Below are 19,319 nucleotides of genomic sequence, written 5' to 3'. Positions count from 1 at the left end.
TGCTCCTGACCTGCTCTCTTTCTTTCCTGCCTCTGGCAGGAACAGGAAGCAGGCAGCCTCCCTCCCCAATGGCAGCATTGTGATTGCTTGGGACGCCGACCAGCCAGGCGCCTATGGGGTGGCCGTTTTCCCCATGTAGGGTGCATTGGTGCCTACATGGAGAAAGGCCAGAGTGTGCTCCCGGAGGGCCGACCAAACAGTCAGGGCCCTTAGCACGGGGCAAGGCCCTCCTCCCCTGCCCTAAAGCAGACCCGCCTGCCCCCAACCAAACACTTCTGCTTTCTCGCAGTGTGAGTAGCAAAAACATAAAATGGTAGTTTTTGCATTTTATATTTCTACTTCTCGCTCTGCGAGAAAGCAGTGGGGTGACGCTCCTCCGCCCTAGTGGAGGAGCCGCCTTTGGTAACATCACAAGAAGTGGCATTACAGAAAGTTACACCGCAGGACTATTGATCTTATTTGGCATCTCTGAAGAGACCTAACATGGATAGCAATAACATGGACACAAAAAATAAATATACAAATGAAATAAGTCCATATATTTTAAAACTGTTTTAAATGGATTACATTTGTCACGTTGGATGGAAAAGCTAGGTGCAGGTCTCACAAAGATGTATATTATTTACTCCTTTTTAACTGATTGTTTCCAGATGAGTGCATGATACAATTTCCAGTTCTGCCTCATAAAGGGGGGCAATCCTGTAAGGTAATGAGGGGCGGTATCGGCTGGCTAGGTGAAATAAAATGGCACATGGGCCACAATACCTGATTTGGCTAGGGTTGCCACCTGGCTGATTTTTTTACTGACATGACCTGTATTTTAATATCCTGGCCGGTGTGAAAATTAAGAAAAATGCGGAAGTCTCTATTTTTTTCTCTGATCAGTATGTAAACAGTCAACGTAAGTTGAACGCACTTTAAAATATGTTCCTAAGCTGCTTTACATAACTATGACTAATAGTTAAACTAAAGAAAGACAGATAGGACATGTTAGAAATAATATGGATATTTATATATAAATAGTGCTCTCTAATTATCATGCTCTGGCCGTTGCAGAATCTTATAACATAAATAAGTTGCCGTTTTATTTTCTCTTTGCTTTGAACGCTTTGCAGCATTCTCTTCATAGACAGTTTCTGTTCCTACACTGTCTCACGCAAAAACAACAGTTTATTTTACTCAGAGGCAACAAACATGCAAAGTAAAGAACAAGCATTCCGACTTTTTATTCACGTTTTATTTTTTGTTAAAATACATAGTTGGAGAACAGCAAAGGCCAGTGAGTATAATGCATGGAGTGCTATGTGCCAGATGTATATGCAAATCTACATACGGTGCTATATGCATACATCGACACATTGAGCACAAAACAAACTCAAGCAAACTCAAGGCAAGTGGAAACTATGGCGTGGGGATTAAACTCCTTGTTGTTGCAGTGTGAGCCGATCAGACAGTGTGCATTAAAATAGCTGGAATTAAGTAAAAGAAAAATGGCTTTTTGCGATCGGTCCGTGATTTTTATAGTTTACACAAGGTGAACTCGTTGCTAGGGCATTGGGGTGATTTACATGGGCAACAGTTACACTGCACAAGATCAAATGTATTTTTACTTTAATCTTTGGTGAGATTAACCGCTTCCATGCTCATGACAGAACCGCTCCGTCACGAGCCTCGGTTGAGCTGTGCTCATGACGGAGCGGTTCTGACATGGCCCGCTCGGCGCGCCTGCGCGGCACTGATTTCGCGCCTGCGCGACGCGTTCTATTGAGCGGGCGGGTCCATGACGGAACCGCTCCGTCATGAGCACAGCTCAACCGAGGCTCGTGACGGAGCGGTTCCGTCATGAGCATGTGAGCGCCGCTCGGTCCCCCCTTCCCCCTAGCGCTGCGGCGGAATTGCCACCGCAGCGAAGGGGTTAAGTGATTTGCCCAGAATGACAGGATGTTGAGCTGATGCTGGGACTAGAACCTGGTCTCAGACTGCCAATGTAGGCAGCTTAGGACACAACGCCACATCCTCTGTAGTTTAATAAAAGCCTAACAAAGGTTATCTCACTTGGAGGCCCATGTAAATACACCCACACCCTCCAGGAAGGCCTATCATAGTTCACTCCTTCCCCAGCCCTCCATTTCTTCAGGGTGATGACCTTGCTGGGGAGGGGGGTCAAGAAAAAGGACACAGCTACTGCTGCTACCATGGAGGCTAAGGTGTCAATTGCCCATAGCCAAAATCCGGCTCCCTCAGTGACGGCCCGGCATACTCCCACCAGCCCCCACCCACCATTGCCTGGCAGGGGAGCGGTCTGGGACAAGACACTTCTTTGCGGCCCCAATGGGGGGCTAAGGGGAGAATGACACAACACTTAGAGCAACACCTGGTCACAATTAAGGCTGATTGCCACACTTAACACCTTCGCCCACATACCATAGCCAGAAGTGTGATGGCCTGGGAGGCAGGAATGAAGCTGAGGCCCTTTAACAACCAGCCCACATGTCACACCTTTCAGCACCGGCCCATCGGCCAATGCTCTACTGCTTGCCTTGCAATCCGACCCTGTCCCCAATTACAGGTCAAAGCTGCAAATGCAGACGGGCCTCGCACTACATGTGGGCTGCACGGCCCTGGGGAAAGGGGCCCCCTCCCTGGGGGTTAACAGCCATTAACCAGTGCTGCGAGGCACAGGGGAGGGGGGCCTCTTCTCCTATTCTTACACATGGTTGCGAAGCCCAGAGGAGAGGCAGCCCTTCCCTGGGCCACGCAGTGCTCACCACAGGCGCGAGGCTGCCGGTGGGGAAACACTTTTGCGAGGCCCCCTGTTGATGGGCTGAGCTCGGGGCCCTGGGCAGCCGCCCATGCTGCCCATGCCTAGTGCCGGCCCTGCATATGCCACGGAACAGAAATGGAGGTCACCAAAAAAATATACACGGGCAGATTTACAAGCCCCTTGCGCAACTTCTGCGTGGCGCAAGGATCTTTTAAATCTGCCCCACAGTTTCTACCTGCAGTATTTGCGTAGTTCCATCTGCCTTCCTATTAGTGACGAAATGTACATTTTTCAACAATCCATTGTATTTTGGACTCGACTCGACCGACGTACAGTAAAATCCTGTTGGTTAGCCACAGAGAGTATATAAGAGGCATATTTACATATCATTACTGTTAGTCGAAACTATTTACATATATTGTGATCATTCTGAAAAGGCAGATTTGATTTTTCTACCGTTGAGTTGGCGATCCCATCCTCCACGCTACGCAGTGCGTACTACCTGTTATGTCGTGTGGGGCACACACGACAGGAGATAGTGACGGACTGGGGGCAGTGGGACTAACACTTTGGCCTAGTGAAATAAGGACACAGACAATTGTATGCTTTGCTCTTCGTCTTCCACGCTGCGCCAACTGGCGTACGTCCGTGCATAGACACTATTTATTTAACTGAAGTCACGTGGTTGTGACGTGTTCCGTCGGTTACGCCACCGACTAGAACACCACATTCCTCCCCAACAAACATAAAACAACGATCAACAACAATGACATAGTCTTTCAGTATATCGGCCATAGTCTGTTAGCTGCAAACGCTTCTTCATAGCAGAGTGGTATCCAATATAAGAAAATAAGAACAGTCTTACATTAAGTAGTCTTTCAGACGACTGGAAGGTACCGGATTCCGTCGCAGCCGGTACTGGGACAGTCCTCGGCTCTGGGTCTCACCAACGCTGGACTCCTCTTCATCGACTCCACTGCCTTCAGTCGCTGGTTACGGACCTGTGTCACTGCAGTCGACACCCTCACTTTCCATTCTACCACCCCGCGGGGAGTCTCATCGGGAGCGGGTGGATATTCAGTAGGAATAGCCAGGTCCATCAGAGCTTGAGGGCTATTAGTGTCTCTGATTGGGGATGGTGTTCTGACCGGGGATTGCATATTTTCCATTGCCATAAAAGGTGTTGCTCTGGTTCCATTGAGCTGGTATTTTTTGAAGTGTTACACATTGCGGGTCACTGTTTCCCGGCCTCTGGTCGCGGTGATTCGGGTGCCTTTGACCCTGACTACTGTCCATGGGTCAGGCTCATAGGGAAGCCTGAATTTACCACTGGTGACCCTGTTCTTCATCTGTACCACGTCACCTTGAGCAATCTGGGGTTGCTGGGCCCTTCTCCGTCGACTGACTTGCGCATGTGATCTTTGGCGGCGGGACTCGACCCGACATTCATCAGGAGATGCAGGCTGCCATTGCGGATGGTGAGGTATCGAATCCATGACCACACGTCCCATGAGCAGGTGTCCTGGAGCAACACCCGTGGTGGAGTGGGATGTCTGCCTATAGTTCCTCAGGAATTTAAAGATAGCCAATTCAATGGGGTGACCCTTGTCATTTGCAATCCTGATAAACTTATTGAGAGTCCACATAAATCTTTCGGCCTCGCCATTTGCTTGCGGCCATCTTGGAGTAATCCGCCGATGGCGGATGCCCAATGCATTCAAGTAGTTGGCTAGTTCCTGTCCTTGAAATGGAGGGCCGTTGTCAGTTCTGAGCTCTTGTATTATCCCATGCGCTGCCATGATTTTCTCTAGCTTCGGAATTAATTCTGCAGCGCTGGTGGTGGACACGATCTCCACCTCCGGATATTTGGAGTGATCGTCTATTACTACCATCATGTGGCAGCCATCAGGAATACTGCCAAAATCAAGACTGACACATGTCCAGGGAGACTTGGGCCGTGGTTCCACCAAGATTGAGGCTGATCTGGGAAGCTCTCCAGTCACTTGACATGCAGCACAGGATCTAACGGTGGCCTCGACGAGATCATCCATTAACGGAAACCACACCTTGGTCCGAAGGCAAGATTTAGTCTTTACCATGCCTTGATGGCCTACATGAGCCAGTTGAATAACCTGATCCGTTAAGGACGAAGGTATTACCAGCCGGGGTCCTCGTAGTAGGCACCCCGTGTGATCTTCATTCAGCTCCTCTCGCACGTGGTACAAGTTGTCCATTAGGCGTTGTGCCCCCGGAGTCAGGATCTTCCACTCCTCTTTTGCCTTGTGCCAGTTTCCTTTTTGCACGGCCACTATAGCTCGTTGAAGGCAGTCATCCTTTCTCGTGGCCTCTGCGATGTGTTCAATGGATATGGGCAGCAGACATGATCTGGCAGCGATGCATCTTACATATTCTTCCGTGTCGGCTGCATCTTCCATTTCTTCCTGGGTGGCTGCTCGGGGGTGTCGTGATAAGTAATCAGCAGGTTTGCGAGATCCGGGCTGGTACTCCACCCGGCAATTGTAGTTTTGGAGCTGTAGCATCCATTTTTCAATGCATGGCGGCGGTTTAGTAGAGGTTCCAGAAAACAACGCAACCAGTGGCTTGTGATCCGTGGCCACAACAAAAGGTTTTCCATATACATATAGGTGAAAGTGTATGCACCCCCAATGTATTGCGATCGCCTCCTTTTCAATTTGGGAGTACCTCTGCTTCGTTTCTGTAAGGGACCGGCTGGCGAAAGCCACGGGAGTCCAGTCTTCGTCTGCTCGCTGATGTTGCATCAGTACCGCTCCTAATCCAATGGGACCAGCGTCTACCGCCACCAATGTCAATTTTTGTGGGTCTAAGAAAGCCAGTGTGGTGGCTTCTGACAGGGCCTCTTTGATGTCACAAAAAGCTTTGTCTTGTTCCGGGCCCCATCTCCACGGCGTGGCCTCTTTGGTTAGTTCTCTCAGAGGTAGGGTCAGATTGGCCAGGTCTCGCATGAACCTTACACAGTAGTTCACCATCCCACGGAAGTTTTGGACTTCTGTGACGGTGGTAGGGGGTGTAGCCGCTTTGATGTCCTTCACTTTCTCCGGGTCAGGCTTTACTCCTTCAATTGAAAACGTGTAGACAAAGAATTGTATCTTCCGCTTCAGAAACTCAAATTTTTCCCTGTGCAGGGTTAGCCCTGCATCTCATAGCTTCCGTATTACTTGTGTAAGGCGATGGTTATGCTCCAATATGGTCCTTGTGTGTGTCATGATGTCATCACTGACATTTATCACCCTGGGGATATCGGCAATGAGCTTCTGTATCACGTTTTGGAAGACCTCCGTCGCGCTCGAAATCCCAAAACTCAGGCGGGTCTATCTCCGGAACCCCAGGTGTGTTGAGAACATGGTGATGTTACGTGAGGACTCATCCAGTACTAGCTGGTGGTAGCCTGATCGCAGATGCAGTTTGGAGAACCAGCACGCTCCAGCCATCTCACCTATGAGGTCATCGATGGTAGGAGTTATATGGTGTTCTCGCATGATGGCGGCGTTGGGAAGCCGCATGTCGACACATATCTGGACCGCCCCCGGTTACTTGGGTTTCCGCATGACCACGATCGGCGAAACCCAGGGAGTAGGGCCTGTTACCTTCTCTATTATTCCCGCATTTTCGAGCTTCTTAAGTTCTTCTTCGACCAGCGGTTGCAGGTGGAATGCTATTCTGCAGTGCCTCAGAGCTACAGGCTGCACAGTGTTGTCAATATGAAGGTGGATCTCCTTCCCTCGGAAGTTTCCAATGCCCTTGAATACTTCGGCAAACGCCATCAACAACTGTTGAATAGATTCCTGATGTACTCAAAACGCGAAAGACACCACTCCTAGGTCTTCAGCCGCTCTGCATCCTAGTAGCATGCGGTGCCGACCATGTGCACCTTGTGCACCGTGCGCTCTTCCTCCTCATCATCATCCATGTCGCTTTGGCTCGGGTTTCCTTCTGGCACAGCGTTTACGACCTGGCGTGGTTTCCGATACTTGTTCACTCGACAGACTTTTCCAAAGTGATTGAAACGGCCACAGCCCGAACACCGCTTTCCTTTTGCGGGACATTCTGCCACTGGGTGTGGTATTCCTCCACAGTAACCGCACGACTTAGGTTGGCCCGTCGGAGGCGCTCCAGAGCCCTTCATGGCCCATTTCGTCAGGGACTTGACTGTTACTTTGTTGACTGGTTCGGCCTTCACAGGCGCCATGAGGGCGGCTTCCATGTGCGCAGCCCGGGCCTTCGATTGTTCCTTGGTGCGCCCTACGTTAGAATATCTGCCAATGGCTTGCCCGATTCTTCGAGAATTTGTTCCCGCAGTTTGGCAGAGGAGCAGCCCTGAATGATCTGGCCTCGAACCTCTTCGGTGACGTCAGCAAACCCGCACGTGGACGCGAGGCTCTTTAAGCGCGCATGATAGGTGTCTAGCAATTCCTTTGGTAGTTGTCTTGCCTACCGGAATATGAACCTCTCATAGTCCTGGTTAGCCATGGGCTCGAAATGCGCTTTCAAGACGTTGATTAGCGTGTGGTGGTTCTTGGGAGTGGCTTCCACTAAGGTTTTTGCGATGTGGTGAACGTCCTTGCCTTCTAGATGAAGGATCATGGCCCTTTTTTGATCCTTGAGCACTTTAGTGGCTTCGAAGAAGATTATCAATAGGTCCACCCAGTCCTTCCACTTGGGGGCTAGTGAAGACGGGGAGCCCTCCACCACGAATGGCTCAATGGGGGGTATCGTGGCCATGCCGGGACTCTGTGCACGTTATGGTCTAGATGTGAACTGGCTCCTTTCCCTGGTCCTGACCTAACGCGCTGCTCCGTGTGTCCGATGCCCCTCTGGTGTAGACTTGGGAATGCTGGTGTGGCCAATGCTTGTTGGGTGGCAATTCGGCTGACTGTAAACGTGTGGACGACAGGGAAGAATTGTCTGTCCTTGACTCTGGTGAGTACCGTGCTTATTACCCCGGTGGCTGGATTTATTTGGGGACCAGTTCCTGCTGCACACCCCTGGTTGTTGCCCTCTTGGGTCTGGGTGGCCAGATGCGGGGGTGGAGTGTAGCACTTCTCTCCTGGTGAAGGAAGGCACTGGGGAGCCTGGCACCTCAAGTGTGTTCTTCCCCACCCACCGATGATTCTAGCACCTCGGTACGACGTTCTGATCAGTGGATGGGATCGCCCCTTCTGCCACTCGCCTGAGCCACGTGGCGCTGGGCCTGGAGCATGCCGGAGCAATGCCTCGAGCGTGAGGGCCAACGCGCCTCACCTGGTGGCCTCGCGCACTGCCGATGCAGCCACGGTGTTTCCTTCTTCAGTCTGATGCACGGAGACAGCCGCACCTCGGGGGAGAGGGGCCCGCCGGGTACGAGCGCCGCGAGTCGACAGCAGAGCTCGCAGCCGCCTCACAGCAGACACGGCACTACAGCAGCGAGGGCACGCCCACCCTCGTCGCCACCTGTTGTGTCGTGTGGGGCACACACGACAGGAGATAGTGACGGACTGGGGGCAGTGGGAATAACACTTTGGCCTAGTGAAATAAGGACACAGACAATTGTATGCTTTGCTCTTCGTCTTCCACGCCGTCGCCAACTGGCGTACGTGCGTGCGTAGACGCTATTTATTTAACTGAAGTCACGTGGTCGTGACGTGTTCCGTCGGTTACGCCTCCGATTAGAGCACCACACTACCCATGCCTAGATGTGATGATGTAGTACCATGTAGGGGGGGGTGCAAAAACACACATATGTAAATTTGTGCCATGAAGATTTCCAGAATTGACCATTTTCAAAGGGACGCATACTTACTTAAATGGCTCACAACTTTGCAACATCGGCAGGCATGTGAACATTTTCCAAGAACCTAGTGGTTAATGGTTTAACTTTTTAGAAAGAAGTCAGAAAACGTGTATAGTTGAAATATATCCAATTAGGAAACTGGCACACCGGTGCATCCTGAAGAAACACCTCATCCTCCTTGGATACCTGGAAGGCCAGCCAAATGCTTGACATTGCAAATGACTGTGTTTACATGTGTGTATGCATGTGTCTTTAGACAACATCTCAGAATGGTTCAAATGTTTACCTGAGACCTTGTTACAGAAAAAGCCCTGGGAGCAACAGCCATTTGCATCTCCAAAGGGCATTGTAATTACAGAAGGGGTATTGGTGTTACGGAAGGGGCCACAGATGACTGTGGGAAAATGATGTATTTATTTAATTTTCCCTGGTCATCATCCGTCGAAATTCCCATCCCCAATGGGCCCCACTGCTCTTACCTGGACGGGCCGCGACTATGTGTAGCCTTTACGGTTCCATGGACCATGCCGTGCACGTTTTTCACCCACATGATCCAAAGGGTTGTTCTCATTTGCACTAGGTAGTGGCCCCAGCAAACAATGGCGAAAATAGAGCCTACAAGACCCATTGGGGAGGTAGGAGCTTTGCTATTTCCACCGCCAAGCTTTGGAACAGACTCCCCCTTCACATTCGAACTCTGCCCACCCTGACCTCATTCAGAAAGGAGCTCAAAGCGTGGCTTTTTAACATCTAGGTCCTCTCTTCCGGGCTCCCCTTGTTCCCAGTTGTAGCTGAGGCCAAGACACCCTTGCGCAGACGCGCAATTTTTTTAAAATATTTAAACACAACAAATGCTGCAGCATCCACGCTATATTTCAGGTGCAGACAGGCTGAAGGGAGTTGCATTGTTTGTGCGCAACATATGCAGTGGCCCACAGTGCCGATAGAAGTCGCCCATGAGAGGACACAGAAGTCCCAGTGACCACCTTGGCATGCCTTCAAAGGTGGACGCCCTCTCATACCCCGCCCTTTTAGCTGGTTCTTTTACTTGAAAGCTTCGCCTGGAACTTCAGCCAGGGCCGGACTGGCTACCGGGCAGTTGTGTGTGCTGCCGAGCTAGGGGCTAATTTCTCTGTGGTGGGGGCTTATTTCGTTGATCGACTCTGCCTTTCAATACTGCACTGGCCCAACAGCTGGCACACCCTCACACCTGCACTGGTCACACTGAATTTTATTATTTATAATTTGGCTCATGCTCTGTCCTGTTTACAATGGACACCCTCGGCAAACCTGTGTGCAGAGGCCTATCAATATACCGAGCCCCTAGTTTTCTTTTTAAACAAGATTGTCTCGTATACAGGAAGCACCTATTAGCTTAATATAAACGTAACTTATTGTAAATGTCTCTGTATCCTCTCATCTCGGTTATGTATACTGATGGCACATCAGCCGCTCCGTGGAGCAAGGTTTGCACTTTGTAAATACACACAATTAAATATAGTACAATTGTTTTTTGGAATGACTAAAGGTGATTCTTAATAAGCAAATCGACACGTCTGAAAATAGCTTCTAATAACGCGCAGCAGCGCTATTAAAATAATATTATCTTTCTCAATTAATACACACATTCTTTTGTGAAAGTTGCAGACGAAAAACCCGTTCCATAAAAATGTAGAAATATTTGACTTATTTTTAAAACAGAACTCAAATGTTTGTTTTCCAATTTTATGTGAATACTCACATCCTTGTCTGTATTCTGAACACTATTTGCATGCATTTTGCACCAAGGAAGTCAGTATGGAAATACGAATTTATGCAGGGACTGGCAGCAGGAAAACAGTGTCCATGGTTTATTGAATGAGGCGGAATGATGACAGCTGAGTGGAAACTGGAAAGAGGGCGGGGAGATGTATGCCCACGGGCTAGCATGAAAGTGACCATGTTTCTGCGCTCAACTATGTGTATTAACAATGAATAAATATATAAATATGCAGATAAGTCCCAAGTATAAGCCATACGTAGTAACACAGTGATGAAACTAGTATACACAATTACACCACATACAAACACCACACACACACATACATTGTAAAATACGATTCATATATTATTAATATACGATTCAGATCCACTTTCCATTTAAAATACTCATTTAGATGTTCTTATAACTTTTGACCCCATAGATGGACTCGCAATAAAACTGACAGTCACATGGCAATTTTCATGTAAAGCCGTTCAGAGTTAAAAAGATGAGGAAGGGGGTCTGTCAAAAAAGTTGTGTTTACCGATTTTAGCTCCCAAAGGAAAGAGGAAATCTTTCCCACGTCTACAGTAAATATTGCTGAGCAGATTTGCAAACAACATGGATTTAAAGTAGAACTCAGAAGGTGTGCTTTCATTGGTTTGGGCTGTTCAGTAGTTTTAGAATATGTACATTTTAAAAAAAGGTTTCAAGTGGCATTTAAGGAGTTAACAAGTGCATACATCTTGTGTTGAAAATTGCTGTTCAGAAAATCAGGAGTCACATTTGTATTTTACATTAAATGTAGTTGGGTAATGAAGATGATTTTTTTTTTGGGCCAACCCTAAAAAAAATCACAAATTCTGAGCTGTGAAAAAAAGAAATTCCACAGCCCTTGGGGCATGGGGACATGACAAAAAATTGAAACAAATGTACCTTGTTGTGACTATTTAGGGTCAGATTTCTATGATTTCCACTTTTTGTAGTGCACCATTTTGGAACAAATTCTGCCAAATGCCAGGTCGAATTTGCATCCTAAATAGGAAGAGTTTGAGGAGGTGTATTTGGAAAATTTGCTGGTAATTCTGGATGGAAATATTGGCAGATCATTTGTAATCACCCAGGGCATTTTATTATAGTTTGGGGGAACTAGTGGACCTTACAATTTTGGCCCAGGGCTTTGTGACTCTCAAGACCTGCTTCCTCACAAGAGATTAGATTGAGAAGTCTTACCATTATGCCTATCCCTGCACTGCTTTCAACATCTTGGAAAACATTCAGACGTTGGCTCAAATTAGGGATTATTGTTGCACTTTTTGGCTACACAGATGGGTTTCCTGCTGTAGACTGCATTTCACTGAAGGTCTTGTTTACTGCTTTTTCTTCACCCTTGCCACCCATGTAGAGTAAAGCAATCAGTGGCAGAAAATTATTGATCGCCTCTGAGGCAAGTTCTAAGAAATCAGATTATTAGTTGAGGTGGATGAAAGGCCTACTTTGGCAACAACCACAATTCTTGTCAAGGTGAACCACAAAAAGTTACTTACCTAACCTGTGTTTAACCTGCTGGTGACTTGGCACAAAGCAGCAGTAGCAGCTCCTCCGCTATGGCGGAGGAGTGTCGACCCACTGCTCTGCCGGCAGTAGTTAAAAGAAAACTAAAATGATAATAACCAGCTTTTTTATCATTTTAGTTTTGTGTTTCCTGGTGTAGGGCAGGGCTAGACTGGCAATGCAGGGGCCAGGAGGAGGAGTGGTGCTCCCCTCTAAAGTGCACATAACTGTTTGGGCGACCCTCTCGGGCAGACCATAACAGCCATGCGCACTTGTATGTTCTGCACCCAGGCTGTAATACAGCCTGGATGCAGAACATGCCCAGGGCCCTGTTAGTACTGGGGGTCTCTAGTTGGCAGAGGTAGGTACCACTGTCCAAATAGGGACCCTTGATTCTAGTCAGGGTAAGGAGGAAACCCTCTGAGATAACCCCTGCTCACCCTCTAGGTAGCTTGGCACGAGCAGTCAAGGCTATTCAGGAGGCAATGTGTAAAGTATTTGTACCAACACTCACAGTAACACTGTAAAAACACCACAAACGGACTCCACAACAGTTTAGAAAAATAAAGGTATTTAATCTAAATTACACAAGACCAAAAAGACAAAAATCCAACATACACAGTTCAAGAATATGGTTTCAAAAGAGTTCTTAAGGTTGTAAGGTACGTTCTTTAGGTTGCGATAAAATAGACCACAGATGTGTGAAAAGTTCACAGTTGATTCACGTTTACTCACAGTACCTTTTAGTTGTGACAAAGTTCCAAAAGCAGAAGCTGGTGCGGTGGAAAACAAGCGATGCGTTGCTCCTGAGACCCTGGGGAGGCGATGCGAAGCCCCGCTGCAGCAGCGGGCGTGTTGCAACGAATTTGGTCTGTATGGGGAGGAAGGCCACTTGTATGGATTCCGGTGCGTAGGTTCCGTAGGAAGTTGGTTCTCGCATAGGCACGATGCGACGATCTTTGGAGGTGTGACGATCTCCGGGGCGACGATGCGCGGACCAGCGGTGATCTTCTCTCTCGCAGCTCCTCGACGCAATGGTTTCTGCGACGACACTCGCAGCGATGTGATGCGGTCCGCAAGCAAGCAGTGCGGCGATCCCACCCAGCGACTACAGGCTCTGCGACGACACTCGCAGCGATGTTAGGCTTCCCGCACCAATCGGGTGCGTCCCGCAAACGAAGGAGGTGACGGCTCTGACAGCGGCAACAGGCACTGCGTCGATCTCGACCTTCGTAGCGGCGGGAAACTTCTCGCACTGTCGGGGATGCGCTCCGCAGCAAGCGATGCGATACTTTTCAATTGCAAAAGTCTCTCAAGCTTAGTTTCAAGCTTCCCAGCACAGGTACAACTTCCAGAGGCTCCACAACTAGATCAAGCACTCTAGGAAGGACAGAACTCTCTCAGCAGAGTTCAGGGAAGTTGGGGGTGAAGTCCTTTTGTTCCTGGGACTTCAGAACAGGGAGCTAGCTCTTCTAAGGCCCTTGGAGATTCCTTCAAGACAGGGGACACAGCACAACAGCAAAGGCCTTCCCCTCTCCTTGGCAGCAAAGCAACAGTTCAGTCCAGCAGAGCAACAGCAGGACAGTCTTCCTTCTTCAGATTCAGCTTTCTCCTTGGCAGAGGTTCCTTCTTGATTCTAGTATGATCTAATTTTCTGTTGTCAGGGGTTCTGTACTTATACCCCTAGAAGTCTTTGTTCTCTTTGTGCATGTTGGCCCTGAGCCCGGTCTGAACCAGTTCTGGGTGTTTCTTGAGTACTTTGTTTTCCTGACTTCTCCTTTCCTTTCAGAGTGAGGGGCAGGGTCGTCAGCCACCCAGCAGGAGGTGAAGCCTGCATTGTGGCAGGCAGGCACAGCGCTATTTAGGCCCAGGCGCTAACTCCTCCCACCACTCAGGTTGCAAATCCAGTCATTCAGCCTAGGGCTGACTAAGCCAGCCTCCTGGGGAATCCACAGCCCCTGTCACTCTCAAACCAGACAGTCAATACACAAACAGGCCAAGGCACACAGAAGGGTCAGACAAGAGAACAGCAACTTTCTAAAAGTGCTGTTCTCAAACACAGGATTTAAAAACAACCTTTCCTAACATATGTGTTATTAAATTCTGAGTTCAGGGATACTAGATACTTATGTCCTATCTTGTTCCTATGGGAAGAAATGCTGGAAGCCACTGTAGCCAGCACCCCCATGTCAATCTATGGAGCAAGATAGCCTTACAATAGTGAAAAACGAAAATGGCTGCCTTTCACTACCAGAGCATGTCACCTGCACCGGTACATGCTCTACCTTTCACATGCACTGCTCCCTGCCCAGGGGGGTACCTTGGGCCTTCCATAGGGGTGACTAATGTGCACAAAAAGGGAAAGGGTTAGGCCTGGTCAGTGGGGACACTGACCAGGAGAACATGGCAGTTCCTAGACTGCACACAGGCACTGCAGTGGCAGGCCCGAGACACCATTTTAGGGCTACTCATGTGAGTGGCACAATCAGTGCTGCAGGCCCACTAGTAGCATTTGTCATCACTTGCCCTGGCACACCCAGTGCACTTTTCTAGGGACTTCGGGGTGATACAAATATGCCAATCATGTATATCCAATCATGATAACAATTTACATAGGGAGCACTTACACTCTGGCACTGATCAGCAGTGGCAGAGTGTCCAAAGCATCTGAACCAGCAAAAACGAAAATCCAGCACAGCATCAAAAATACAGGAGGCAGAGGCAAAAAGATAGGGGAAAACCACGCCAAAGATGCCAGGTCTAACAGGCCCCACTCCCCATCTGAGTGCCGATCCATGGAGCTCAGACCAATCACAATGCTGCAGTGTTGGGATTGGCTAGGGTAGCCAGGAGCCCGGGTGCTTCCTGCTGTGCAGAAGCTAGAAGAAGTGGGAAAGGACCCAGAGGCGGCAGCCGGCTGGGTGGCCGCCCTGAAGGTAGTTTTTTTTTTCTATATTTACAACCTCACCCGTCCTCATTCCCTACCCCACCAACTCCAGTAAATAGCAGTAGCCACTGCAAAGCAGTCAAGCTTAACTTTGAGGCAATGTGTAAAGTATTTATCCAACACAGAAACAGTAAAAGTGAAAACACAACATAAGGAAAATCACACACAAATTTAGGAAAATAGAGTAGATACTAATACATTATTTGACTCCAAAAGGACAGAAATCCAGTCAGTAGAATCAGAGATATTCAATTTTAAAGATTTTAGTGATAATAGCTCCTAAAATTACAAAGCGCCACTCTTGGTCTTCTGGTCGTGCTAGACTAGGGGGAAGACCAGCCACTATGGAGCACAGGAGCCAGGTTAGTCCCACTGAAAAAGTTATCTTCTCGAGGTTTGGGGCAAAGAGTTCAATTGGCAGTCAACAGGGTTGCGAGAAACAGTGAGCGTGTTGTGGGAATCAAAATGACAAGAGGTAGTGGTGGTTAATCAATCGCACCTCATTAGACCATATAATTGCTGTGGGTTCAATACAATAATGTAAGAAATTTTTTTGAAATAGCGCTTTTTGCCTATCCCACACCCTACTACCGAAGGTGTGAGCTCACATTGAAACAATAAATCCAATGTGTACAAATTTCGAAAAGAGTGTCATGGATGATTGATTTTTGCTGTAGGCCCAAAAGTAGGCCTGGCATTGCAGTTGGTTGCTGTTGTGCTAAGATCCTGTCAGACGGTGCACACTGTTGTTGTTGTATCTTCACGTTGGTGGTCACTGAGAGCTCTCATTGCTGTGGTACGAGGTAGACCTTACGTTGCCGGCCATCACTGGCAGTTGCTATGGCAAGAAGAGTCAAATTAACAGAGGCTTTGTATTGACAGTTTTTGCGGATGGCAGAATCTCTGCTCGAACAGGCCCGTTCCTTGTCGCAAAGAGCACAAAACCTCTGGATTTCACGTTTCTTCACAGTAGGAGTACAATGGATGCCAGCTAAGATTTTAGGACTTAGGATTCACCTCTTTAGGTTCAGGAATTCCCTTAAGAAGAGGCCATCAGGGCTCAGGGAGTTCCAGTTGCAGGTCCAGCGCAGCAGGTCAGCTGGGCAGTTGCAAGGAGGCCTTTGGAGCTTGATTTGTCCCTGTAGTTTAGACAGGAGGTCAGCCAACTGACACTTGCAGTCATTCACAATAACCTGAAACGAAGGGGGCAAATCCAGTCTTCCTTCTCAGAAAGTTGGGCACCTCTTAAGCAGAAGGACAACCCTCTGTGAGTCAAGGCAGTCCAGGCAGTCCTCAAGAAGTAGGGCTGTCCTCTGGACAGATGGAGGGCAGAACTATTGGGAGCAAGGCAGGCCTCAATCAGCAGGGCAGTCCTCTGGGGAGCAAGGGAGTCCTCCTTCTCTAATGCTCACCGGTTCAAGCGTGGTCTACTGAGTAGCACAGGCTACTTAGAGCCAGTCTTTGAAGTGGTGGAAATCACTATACTAAACCCACATAAGGTTCTTCAAGGTTCTTCCGTTCCCCTGTGAAGACTCCAAGATATTTAGGGTGAACAAAACAGTGTCAGGTTCCTTTGTGTGTGCTGGAGGCAGGCTCTTTGAAGTGTAAGGGGGACATGGCACAGCTCCACACCAAGCCATCCTGGCAGGATGGCCCATTCTGACCAAAACTTGTCCCCTTTTGTGCCACAGTCTGGATGGAATACACAGATCCATTTACCGTCACGCGACTGCAGAAGGCACAAAGGGTTAGAACTTGCAGAATTTTACAATTAAAGAGGATTTTAAATTACATGCATTTGTCTGTAAAGACCACATATATCTTTGCTTCCAAACAAAATTGTAACACAGTGTTAGCCAATAGGAGAGATAGGTCTTGCAAAGGTGAAAAATTACTAGGAATTGTTTACTTCTATGACAGGTGAAACTTACCCATATGTCCTTCTTTTTACATGCAGTGCACCCTGCCCTATGAACCTTTAGGGTCTACTTTTGGTGTGAATTATATGTATTAGATAGGATGGTTTATGCAGGACTAAAAGTTTATTTTGCCAGGTTGAAATGACAGTGTAAAACTGTGCTACAGGCTGCAGTGGCAGGCCTGAGATATGGTTTAAAATGCTACTTCAGCGAGAGGCACAAGGAGTACTGCAGATCCACCAATAGCATTTAATTCACAGACCCTGGGTGCATATAGTACCATGCACTAGGGACTTGCAAGTAAATTAAATGTTCCAATTAGGTGTAGGCCACTTTTGCAATATTTTAGAGAGAGAGCACAAGCACTTCAGCACTGGCTGGCAGTGATAAAGTACACAGAGACCAATGCCAAAAAGAATAACGAATTCATCAAAATAGGAGGGGTGAATGAAATATATTTGGGGGATACCACGCCAAAGATGTCAGGTGTCAGTTAGGTCTTTAAACCCTTGGCCGCCCTAGTGAGATTTACATATGTCATGAATGAGTGTTACAATGGCACCCTCTAGATGTATACATAAGTCAATATTACTTTTACCCCCTCTGTTGACTGTCTAGTTAAAAAAAACACGGTCCCACTCATTGGAGGGCAACTTCCTTTCTTGAAGGTCAGAACATTTGCATGATTCTCTGTGGGCACTGTTAACCTCATGGTGCACATTTCTGAGACTATTCACTTAGATGCAGAGGACAACAAATCAACATCACACATCTTTTGGAAGTGTCTAGGAATTTCCTAGATAATTCCTGTTCTTTTCCGAGATTTGTGATGGAGGATTTTGTTAAGGGAGATGGTAGAATCAGCTATCACTGATTCTAGATCATTCCTAGCCACTCTGATCAACCCAATTCTGTTTTTATTGGGTGAAGAAAGAGAGATAAGTTGGAGGGAGAGAAGGAGCTTCCTTGCTCCTCCCATTGTTCTTCCAACCGAATCTCCCATTCTACCATCTGAACCCTCAACACAGGCTTGGAAGAAGGAGGACTAGGATGGTTGCCAGCCCCCCCTTCCAATCTTCACTTCCTGTTTCAGTTCACTGTTGGTGTGGGAATGGAAAAGGTACAGACAAGTGTCGGTGTGGCTGGCAGGAGCAATAGACAACAGAAGCAAAACATAAAAAACAAAATTAGGACAAAAAAGGAAAAAAGACAACCAAAAGTGGTGCCACAGAGAGAAGGTTATGCAAAAAAAGAAAAGAAAACTATGGATTATTAATATAAAGAATCAACACCATTGTGGAGGCAGGTCATGTTGTTACAGGGGTGTCAGGAATCAATGATGGTTCACTAGAAACACGGATGCTACACGTTTCTTAAATGTTACAGTGATGCTATAAATGTTTAATCACAATTGTTCACCATGCAATAATCCATCTTTGCAATGTATTTAAAAAACTCAGGACCGTCTTTGATGTAAAGCTCAGGTCAGAGTTGACTGTGTGACCGACAACCTCTTTCTAGAAAGAAAATCTGATGAATATTTCCGATTCCCTGGAGAGGTAGGGTAGAAAATCGTCCGATTGCTAGAAACAACAATAAGTACATGGGGTGAAGCAGGTGGGGCACATACTGCAGAGGGTGTCCAACTAATGCACACTCTAGAAACCGTACAGTCTTGAAACGTTCTAGAACCGAATCGGAGGGGAGGGGCCGAAGGGGATGGGGCACTAATGCACACGAGGGATGGGGTATAGAGGCACAATAGAGACAGGGACGAATGAACAACACAAGAAGGATTGTAGACGGACTCATGTGATGAAAAGAGGTGGAAGAGTGAAAAGGATACCAAGAAGGCTGGGAGAGTTAGGCGTGTTGGATGGTAGTGAGGGACTAGCAATATTAGAGGAGAATGCAAGGCGCCACCCCCCTTCGGGGAATGGCGTCGTTAGTGGCAGCCAAAGGGCCGACCCAGAGTAGGTTCACTTCCGAGTCAGCTGACCCGGAAGTGGACACGGCGCAAGGACCAATAGGAACGGGGGGCGGCGGAGCGCCCCGGAAGTAGTCGTAGGGCGCGAGGCATAAAAGCCCGCGACCATCTTAGAGGCCCCCTCTTTGTCCGCTGATCGCCCAGGAGTCGGACGTCGCCTAGAGAAGACATCGCGGGACCATCGCGTGGGAGTGAACAGCGAGGGTCAATCCGACTCGTGATCTAGGTTAGCGGGCCGTGCAGTGTGTTGTATGGTTGAGTTAGAACGTTATGCATGCATATCTCTTGGTTTATACGTTTTTGTTGAGGGAACGAACGGATCGCAGGCATCGTGAGTCACGCGCATGCAGGAAGTAGCTGAACGGGTGTGTGGCAGTCGCGGTGTGATCCCCTACGGAATTGCATTAATGCCGAGATGGAATAGGGTGGAATAGGGTGGGGGCTCGGGGATCGGGGTCCAGCGGTAATTTTAAATGCTCTTGAGGTCGCCCCCTTGTTGTCTTCATATCCAGGGGGGTGAGCGCTGGCGCATTTTAGCACAACCTGATTCCCTGGGACCAAGCAAGCCGCGGCACGGCTTGTCTAAATGCATGTAATA

The sequence above is a fragment of the Lissotriton vulgaris genome, chromosome 3_1, assembly GCF_964263255.1.
Source record: "Lissotriton vulgaris chromosome 3_1, aLisVul1.2, whole genome shotgun sequence".
Taxonomy (NCBI): domain Eukaryota; kingdom Metazoa; phylum Chordata; class Amphibia; order Caudata; family Salamandridae; genus Lissotriton; species Lissotriton vulgaris.
This window is presented reverse-complemented; position numbering follows the sequence as displayed.